Source organism: Calliphora vicina, chromosome 5 (assembly GCF_958450345.1).
Source record: "Calliphora vicina chromosome 5, idCalVici1.1, whole genome shotgun sequence".
Lineage (NCBI taxonomy): Eukaryota > Metazoa > Arthropoda > Insecta > Diptera > Calliphoridae > Calliphora > Calliphora vicina.
In genome coordinates this window covers 25,958,211-25,969,537 of record NC_088784.1, presented here as the reverse complement: position 1 = coordinate 25,969,537, position 11,327 = coordinate 25,958,211, and positions in this window count along the sequence as shown.

Genomic DNA, 11,327 nt, shown 5'->3' with positions numbered 1-11,327 from the left:
TTCTTCCAAAAGCAAGGATATTGGGTACCATACGAATTGAAGACGAGAGATCTTGAAAGACGATTTTGCATATCCGACCGCTATAAAATAATCATTAACCCGAAAACCGATAACCCGAAGCGTGAGAGATCGACAGCAAAGCCAAATATCCATGGAGCTAAGATAATGCTCTGTATTTGATGAGCTGCTGAATTCTGGCCAGACCATCAGATGGAACGTGTACGAACGCAACTGGTACAACATAACTTAAGCTCCATTTATCATCTTTAATTATTGAAAACATTTTCCCCAAAATATGTTGGCAATCATTATTCATTGTAATTTACATAATTTTTCATGATAATTATTTCTTTTTTTGTCCAAAAACATTCCCAACAATTTGTTTAAACAAAATAGACGCACATAATTAGCTCATTATATTTATTTATTTATAAATACATTTATGCAAAGAATTTTTTTTTTGTATTTCATAACAATAAATATTATATTGTTCTTGTTAATTGTAGTGTCACTGTAAATTTCATGCTTTAATCCATTTTATGCCCTAAATATTTATGAGGAAAAAGGTTTATTCAATGAACTATACTATTATAATTGTACTAGAGTTTCGTTGGCCAAAATAATTTCATTATATTGTTTTATTTTTAGCATAATTATATCAGTTATTAATTAATGGTTATAAATAATATTCATTTGTATGAAAATATCATGTTATTTTTTTTTTTTTTTTTTTTTTTTATTTATTAGCCTATGGAAAATTATCCTTACAGGCAATTAACAATTATTTGTATAAATGTAATTAAAAAAACTTATTATAAAAATTATGAATTCAAATAAGCAATAATGTTGTTTTTAATTATATTGTTACTTAATGAAAAATCAATTAACATGTAAAATTTATTAAATTCCATACACATTCTCCTTATTGGATCAGCATTTGCAAAGTTCGCTCTAATAAATTTCACTGATAATGGAACAAAATGTCGTGATGGTCGTTGAGGCACATTAAATGAGATATTTTGGATTAAAAAACCGGAACTTACACTACCATTGATTATGTTGCAAATAAATGAAATGTTTAACATTGATCTTCGGCTCTTCAGGGTTGGAAGTTTAATTAAAGCCAATCTTGCAGAATATGAAGGTAGATTTATTGGGTTGAAATTTAATCCACGAAGACAAAAGAGTAGGAACTGTTTTTGTACAGATTCAATAGCGTCAGAATGCTTTTTATATATAGGGTCCCATATTACGGATCCGTATTCCAGGATAGGTCTTACCAGGGATGTGTATAGAGATTTAGTGGCATAAGGGTCATTGAACTCCCTAGCCCAACGTTTCATAAATCCTAGTACACCTCTGGCTTTATTTGTTGTCATTGTTATATGTGAAATAAAATTTAGCTTGGAATCCAGTAAAATTCCCAGATCTAAAAATTTATCGACCATTTCAAGCTGATGTAGTTCAAAAACATAGTGTGCCGGTATTGGATTCTTTCTAACAAATCGCATATATTTGCACTTTTTTAGGTTTAATTCCATATGATTTTCTTTACACCATGAATAAAACGAATTTAAATCATCTTGATTTAAATTCGTTTGATATAATCAGTATAAGTATTACGTACAAGTATTTAAGTAAATTGTCTATAGTATAATAATAATAATAATAATTTCATGTTCATTTATATCAAACCATTCATAAATTAATTACTTAATATTGTAGTTGTGGTTAGTCTAGTACCAATTCATGAAATCCAATACTCTCATTCAAATTAAATGTAATTTACATAGTACACATAGTTGTCTAAATATGATTGTTCAAACAACAAATAATATAATGCATAAATATGAAAATCTATTTTGGAATTAAAATTACTTTCTTTAGATGTGTCTTCATTACCAGTCAGAATATTAAGAGTATTGACACATGTCAAATTTATGGATAAACCTCAGGTTATACAATACTTACTAATTACAAACTTAAATGTAATTTGTGGTAATTTGTAGAGTTTAAATTGAAACTGTTGAAGTATGTCAAGTGACCCATTGCCTGAGATGCTTTTTATTTTCATAACGAATTTGGAAATATTCCAAAAAATTTATTTTGAAGATTATTGGCTATTGGGATTACATTTGGTTCAGTCACTATTTGAAATCAATAAAAACGAAATCTCATGGGGGATTGTTTGTTTTTTGTCATATACCAGGACCATTTGGATTACTGCCGTGGTTGCTGTTGACTAGAAAGTGATCCATCAATCCCCTGTCATTCTCACAACTACGTTCCGTTTGCTTCTAGGTGGTTAAACGTTATTTTTATTCCCAAGAAAGACAGAAGAAGTCATGAGAATGCAAAGGACTTCCTTTTAATAATCCTACCATTCCTGTTGAAAGCCTTGGAAATATTCATCGATTTACATAGTAAAACTTAACTTAGGCATCATCGTCGACGGCGTAAAAATTCCGACAGTGAAGCACCCGAAAATCTTGCAACAAGGTCCTCAAGGGACTAGCCGGCAGTACTTGGGGTATAGACAGTTACATACAAAACGATTGGTCGCCTTCATTGAGTGATACTCAGTGGAGAAATATTCAAAGCTGTCAAAACGCAGCCCTAAGAACCGTCACTGGTTGCCTTCAAATTACCTCCGAACACTACCTTCATGAGGAAACCAAGGTGCTATCGATCAAGGAACACAACGTCATGTTGACGCAACAGTTCCTTTTGGAGGAGCCATCCAAACTTCAACATCGCACAGTTGAAGTCTCCCCCGAGGCATATCAGACAGGACCTACGCAAATACGAGGAGAGCATGCAGAGGTATGTGCAGGATCCATTTGATCGCAGCACAGAGATGCCATTATTTTCGTGGTAGCAGGATACTGTATGAATGTCGTACTTGGAGGTCGCCCACCACCAATACCAGACGCCGAGTAGATTCTGCCGCGTAAAACAAGAGTCGGTCTGGCGCAACAGGCTTAATGCATTTTGATACGGCGTAGACCGTGTCGTCCTCAACTTATGTCCAGCATGTGGTCAGGGTCCTCATGACACACCACACATATTCAACTATTCAGCCAACCCTACATCACTACGTCCTATGGATTTATGGACTCATCCTGTCGAAGTCGCACAATTCCATGGACTTGACAACATGCAGAACCTCCTGATTAAATATTGTAAAATAGTTTATGCTGCGACAACTACAGCAACTACCTAAAGAGTCACTAAACGGAAATAACTTGACGAAGATCACATTAATTCCAACAATATACCTATAATATATCAGCATTCCTTGATGTTGAAGGTGACTTCAACAACGTAACAATGTCATTCTTCAACGTGCTCTAGAAGAATAGCTAGATGTGGAAATATATGTACATCAGCATCTAAATAGTGATCATGATGAAATCGAGAGCTACTACTTCATGTCTTGGAAACAGCGAAGTAAGTTAGGTTTGGCATATATCAAGGTGCGGTAATCTATCCTACAGATGAGTGTTGTTAGCTAAATTTTTGTCAAATTGGAAAATAAGCGATTAAATGCAATGGACGATGGATGTGATTAATCTTGGAAATGCTCAGCAACTGGGTTAAAAGCAAATATACCAAACTTCAACATAGCTTCGGGACTGTGAACTATCCCTATCAGACAATGCGAATTCATTTTTCTCGAAATTATCATGGAAACTGAATGTACATACAGGTGGTGTAATAGGCTTCACTTGAAGCGCTAGACAAGATTCTGCTTCTAACGCTGATAAACCTTCACTTAAGAGCTATATCCACATTTAGTGTGGCAAGACTAACAGACTCTGGATGTTAGAGATCCAGAACGTATGGACATTGTAGAATACTGAAGCTGCTTTCCTCGATCCTAGACCAAACCTCTTATTACCTAAAGCCCTGCACGAACTTTGATGGGATGTTCAAATTTGTTTTTCCTCCCAGGCGATAATGGAGCGTAAAAAACTGATATTTCTAAAATAAATTTCATCTGGTTAAAGGTCCCGATGCGTCTTCATATAAAGTCTACGAGTTTCAGAACGATATTATTGGTGTAAGTATTCATGGGATTACTGTCACTTATATTCTCCATTTGGGGCTCTGAACAAGATTCTGCTTGTAACTCCAACAAACCTTCCCTTAAGGGCTATTTCCACTTGCAGTATGGTAAGACTGATGTTAGAGAACGTATGAAGATTCTAGAATACTGAATCTGCTTCCCTTGCTCCTTAACCAAACCTCTGATTAACTAAAGCCCTGAACAGACTTTGATACGATGTTCAAATTTGTTTTTCCTCTCACACGATAATGGAGTGTAAAATTTTATGTTTCCACAATAAATAGCATCTGATGTGTTCTGTGATAAACTCAGGTTAAGGCTGCCGATATGTCTTCCATGTAAAGCCTGCTAGTTTCAGAGCGATATATTGGTGTAAGTGGTCGTGAGACTGTCAATTATAATGAGAAGCATAGTACACATCTCTTAAATATGAACCGACTCTACTATAGCTGTTTTAACGGCTCACTGGATCAGCAGTAAGGACGTCACTTTATCAGTTACTGCTGAAGCTGTCAGAACCGCAGAAAGGAAATAGTTTTTCGCCTCTGTGAATTTCTGAACGTACATAAACTCTATTTGAGAGAGTTTAAGGTACCAGGCTATGATAACTAGTTAAAGTAGTCTTTGGAGATCCTCGATTAAGTGCAGGAGAGGATAAACTGTGACAGGCTTCCTTCTAATAATCTTTTCTTCTCTGGTCTAGGAACACAATACCTTTTTTACTCAACATTTCCCTCTAGGCTATCTTTGGAAGAGTCACCCATGAAGTTGGAAGCTTCACCGAAACAACACCTTCGTATGTATCAGGAGAGCATACTGAGGTATAAAGGGCCATTTATTAAGCGCTTCTTATCTTTAAATTTAAATAAATCAAAGTGTGTATGAGATATGGAAATTGTTATTCGTTTGAAAGACCAATCGATGAAACTATATATGTAATATAATATCGTGCAACTATCCGTCGCTTCTTCGGTGAGTGGCGCGCAACCGAAATGACTCTGGTGCATAAGTCAGGCAGAATTTTGCATAGGTTATGCTGGCTTTCAGGGACCATGGACCTGCGGCTTAAGAAAACCCCACAAGAAAAAGTATAACGGGGTCAAATCGCAAATCGCTCGCCATCATTGAGTGATACTCAGTGGAGAAATATTCAAAGCTGCCAAAACGAAGCCTTAAGGGTCACATGCTGCCTTCAAATTACCTCCGAACACCACCTTCATGAGGAAACCAAGGTGCTATCGATCAAGGAACACAACGTCATGTTGGCCCAACAGTTGCTTCTGGGATGTCACCGGAAGAGTCACCCAAAACTTCAACATCACACAGATGGAGTCGAAATGACTCTGGCGCATAAGTCAGGTAGAATTTTGATTAGGTTATGCTTTCAGGAACCATAGACCTGCGGCTTAAGAAAACCCCACAAGAAAAAGTATAACGGGGTCAAATCGCACGATCTCGGTGGCCGGTTCACAGCACCTCCACGTGAGACAATCAAATCGCTCGTACATAATGTCCAATGTTGAGTTAGCTCTGTGGCATGTAGTGCCGTTCTGTTCAAATCACATGTCGTTGTTGTCAATATCATCCAATTCAGGCCAAAAGAAGTTGGTAATCATTGACCAATAGTGCTAGCCTGGCCCACGTCGTTCCCACATAAATATGAACCAATGACACTGCCAGGCCAAAAGCCACATCAAACAATTACTTTTTCGGGATGCATTGTACGGTCTTGGTTCTCATGTGGATTGTTATTGTCCCAAATTCGACAATTCTGTTTGTCATCCAGTAAAAAGATGGGCGAATCACACGGATCGTTGCCTGAACAGAACTCCAATTTTGATAAAACAATTATATCGTTTGCACATGTTGTTGAGCGCTGTATCCATTCATGGTGATTTGACAAAACAAACTGAAGAAATGATAGCCAATTCGATAATTGTAGCTTCAACAATATCGCCGTTATCAACTGCCAAAGGTCGGAAGTCCCTATTGGAAGACCCTTTACATATGTAGGATATATTTGATTATAAAGACGCCATCTATTTCACGGTAGAACTATATCGTATAAAAGCCAAACAGAACGCCAATCTCTCCTAAATTTTATATAACTGAGGTTAGAAAGAAGCTCACTTAATAATTTCTAGTCCTGCATAATATCCCAACTTATGCTCAACATGTAGGGAGCTCCCCGTAATATCCCATGAATTTAACTGTCAAAGCCAAAACTAATTATCTTCATCCAGTGGATTTGTATACTCACCCAGTTAAAGTATCACAATTTCAATTTCCTCTTTTTGAATCTCTCTTCCCAAGAGCAAAAAAAAATAATTTTACTTTCAATTTGCTTAAACTATTTAGAAAATTTCTTATCTAACCAATATTAAGTTCTTAAAAGCCATGTACAAATTTGGTTTAACCACACACAATTAAAATTTCTTACGCGGAATTGCTGAAAATCAATTTTGTCACGTACTTAATGTTAAGACATAATTGTTCATCATAAACATGTCAACTATCAATCGTTATAAGAAAAAAGAAGAATTGAAATATGACAAAAACTGTTTAGAAACAGCAAGAGTTTGGCAATGATTTTGTTGAGGAATCCGACAAAAATTTTTAGAGAAATTACATCAGATGATAAACAATTTAAAGAACCATAAACAATTACATATTTTCATATCATTTATTACAATTTAAACAGTGTAAAGTAATTTATTTTGAATAGCAATCACTGATGTTTAAAATCAACAGCAGTTTAGGTCACGTACTTTGAATCCACAAGCCATCAATAACATTTATCTTACAATACACATAACGTAAAACGTAAATATTACGCACGATGTAATTACAAAAACTTTACAGAGTTTCTAATATCTAGGTTTTACTGTAGCGACTATTTTCCTTTAAATGCTCGACAAAGTGGTCCAAAATTTGCTATTTTGTGTTACTTTTTACAATTTCAAGATCTACTTAAAATTTAGTTCCCCAAAATCACTACCTATTCAGGAATAATCAAAGAAATTATCTTTTAAATAGAGTTTGTTTACATTTCCCATTCTTTTGTTTACCTCAAACACATGACTTTTTGTTTGTTGCCAACTTTACGCAAACACATTTCAACACAAACTTATCCATACAAAAACTGTGCAGCAAAACAAAAATGTTGCTGGCATTAACAAAATTTCTTTTTTATCGATTTTTAACCAACATTTTCTGTGTTTATCATTATAAAAAAAGAAAACAATAAACGTTTATTAATAAAGTTTATTTTAATTAAATTCCAAAAATAAAAAACCATAAAAAAGAGAAACACGGGCGCAGTGACATTTAGAAAAAGAACAAATTATTAAAATTCCTGTTTATGTGTTTTCAAGTAATTTCTTTTCAAAACTTCTGTACGTTCATTGACTCTTTTTAGGCAAAGTAGCAAACCAAAAAAAAGAACGAGGAATTAACAAAACAAAGAGCCACAAAACATGCACAACACCACAAATTAATCAAACTGAAGTTTGAGACAACAACACAGCAATACAACATTTACCAAATTTAAGCAGCGACACAACTTGATTTTTATTAAAATAAAAAAAAGAAAAGAAAAATAAACAACCAGAAAAGATTTTTATAAGAGTCACGAAAACAAAGACAAATTTAACAACACTGTTTATCAGCTGTAAAGGCTAAAACGGTACTTTGACATGGTACAACTACATATTACCATACAATACACTGCTCTACTACATATGAACTACATTCATACACACCTACGTAGTGTTGTTGTTATTAATTATCATAAACATGAGTGTTAAGAAAATCTCTTGCATTCTTTTCTTTCCTTTTATATAAAGAGCATAAGTCATGCTCATATTAGGAGAGAGTAATTTTTTTATCATATTTTACATCAGCATTGTCTACTTAGAGCTTTTTATAATAATTTTAGTGTTTTTCGAAACATTTAAAACCTCAAAAATATTAATAAAGTGCTTTGCTTTATATCCAACAGAGAAATTGTGTAATTTAATAATTTTAAAAGCCCCTTGCAAGATGATATGTAATGGTAATATATACTAAAGCATCCTCCAATAGAGACTTCCGAACTTTGACAGTTGATAACGGCCATATTCTTAAAGCTACATCTGTCAAATTTGCTGGCATTTATTCAGTTTGTTTTGCCAAATTACCATGGAGGAATACAGCGTTCAAGACAACTTGAAAATTATAAAATTGTTTTAGCAAAATGTGTGTTCTATTCGGGCAACGTTAAACTCTCTTCACCCATTTTAAGCGATGAGGCCCATTTCTGAATAAGGCAGTGTTGCCACCAAGACAATTATAAACTACACATGCCTCGTGCCTAAATTACACATACGAGAAAAAATTACACATGTAAATAAATTTTCGTGATTTCAATAGGAGAAATTTTCTAAAATTGTCATGAATATAAAAGGTTTGTCACAGTGGACTCTGGGATGTTTGGACCAAATACCATCACTTTATTGTCAATGGACAATTTTCACTTGCGGTGATTTTAATTTAACCAGGAATTGGATATATGAGGGGTATTAAATCAAGGTTAGCAATGTCTTTTTTTAGTGAACTTTTCTAATTTAATGAATTCTTGAGATCAGTCAAATATGTCAATCACAAATACGCTTTTAAGAAATATTAATCAATGTCCATTCGGAGATTGTTCCATTGGAAATTGTTACTTTTCTATGAAAAATTTAACAATATTTAAAAAATAGCACAATGTTTGCTTTCGAATTTTAATTTATTCCTAATTTATATTAAGTGCTTTGAAATCAGTTTTGTTTTCAGTTTCAAAGATAAATATTTTTTACTATTTGTTTAAAAATTACACTGTGACACAAAATCGAACTTTTCGAATCGGAATGGGATGAAACCAAAAGCAAATGAAAGCTTACGTTTTCCATAACAAAACCCTCAATGTTTTTTTCTAGTTCAGCGCTAGATTTTTTTTACACACCTTTGAAGTTAGTGATTTTGGAACGCTGGCTAACAATAAAAAATCAATAAAAATTTGATAAAACAATGCCTATTTATTTTTATTATCCCGGAAAGTTGTGGTATCTTAAAATTTTTGGGATCGGGGAATCCATTTTTGATATATACAGTGGTGTAGAAAAATAAAGAGCGAAATAAGTCTGTAACTTCTAAACGGTTGGTCCGATTTTAATGAAATTTGACATGCGAAAAGAGGAAGTATTGTCGAATTAAAGTTTTGAACTAGGACCTCATGAGCCGACCAAGGGCGCGGGCAGGGGTTCCCAAATTAGGACACCTCGGTATGTTAAATATTTAATACAATACTATTTTTTCGTTTGCTCTCTGATTTAAAAAAAAAAAATACATGTCTAGAATCTCCTCGTCGAGCACTACAAAAAACCTTATCTTAGCTATCAATTAACACTTATAGCTTAGGAGATATTCGCATTTAAAAATTAAATTTTCAACATTTTTACACACCCTACTCCAGTTTTTTGATAACAACGGGTCCAAATATTTTCCGATTTTCTCCATTTTTCTTTTATTGGATTAACAAAAAATTTATATGGCAAAAAGCAAAAGAATTGTTTAAAAATCATTACTGAGTCCAAAGTTATATGCATTTTAATTTGAAAAATAGAAAATAGGGAAAGTTTTTTGGGATAAAAGTACTTTTTATGTTTTTAATTTATCTAAAAAATTTCTTAGAAGATGTATAACAAATTTATACTTTTTGAAAAGCTTACTTTACATCAAATATCATAAATAAAAAAAAAAATTAAAATTTTCTATACCGAGGGACCAGGTCCATCCAAAATACGCCTATTTTTTATGTAAAATTAAAATTTATGGCAAAAATTCTCAAATCGCATAGTCGGTATTAAAATATAGTAATCCATTTTAGATGGCCCAATATGTTCTTAATTATTTTGTAAAAGCCTTTCGATCTCTCCACCCCTATTATGGATAATATAGACAAAAAACTAAAAAATCTCATTTTTGTGATTTTTCAAGACTTTTTTTGGGAATTGCGGGATTCCTGATTACAAATTTCAAAATTTCATTTGCTTTTCGTTTTATTCCATTCCGATTTTGGTTGTTGCACAGTGTTATAGCTCTGATCATTTTCCTTCCCAGTAAATACTTTACCAGTAAAATATTGTAACGTTTATATTTTTAAAATTTGTAGTTATAAATTTGAAATAAAACTTCCAAAATAGTAAGTCAATTTTATTGTTTATTATTTAAAACACAAACCAATAGCATGAACACAAAACAGTTCTTACGGGTATAAAATATAACTAGTAACAATTTGTAAATTAATTTTTCTCACACAAATTCCTACGTTCTTGTTTTTTTCTCTTAAGATTGGCTAACTGTAATTACCGTTACCGATATAATAGTTTATACCGTTATCTGTAAATACCGTTATCCTTATTCTATAAACAATTTAAAATTATAAAAATACAAATTTTCGATTTGGGGTTATTTCGAAAATTAACGTTTTTCCAATAACTTATATTGTATTATTTATACAATATAAGATGAAGATATGAATCAAGTTTGAACTAAATTAACATTAAGGTTTGCTGAAAAATACGAAAAGTAATTTGGAGATTGCTATGTTTGGTTTTCCAGGTGGACATTTCGCCGTTTGTGATAGTTTTGTTTGCATAATATTGGTAATAGAAACTAAATTTTAGTTATATATAAGACTTTTAATTCCAACACGTTTTTTTGTGGTACACTTTTAAGTATGTTATTGTCCACCATTAATAAAACATATGTGGTTTTCGAATTTCGGCCACCGGGCGATCCTAGTACATATAATTACATTATACTGAGTAACAAACGAGTACAATATAATAAATATGAATACAATTAGAGATACTGGATTTGTATTTATCAACTAAAATAGAGGATATAGCTACTTTCCCTCATATAAATGTACATATTTATTTCAGTCGGTTTTGAAATCTGAACAATCCATAATTCATTCATTCAATTAAAATTCAAAATATAGATAAAAGACATACATTGACAATATATTTTGGATATAATTGGAATTTAAAATTACACATGAATTACACATTCACTCAATTACACATGGGCTACACATCCAAGTTAAAATTACACACAATATGTGTAATTACACATGAAGTGGCAACACTGGAATAAGGGTACGTCAACAAAAACAAAATTGTCGAATTTGGGACGATAATAATCAACATGAGATCCAAGAGCGTCCAAAGCA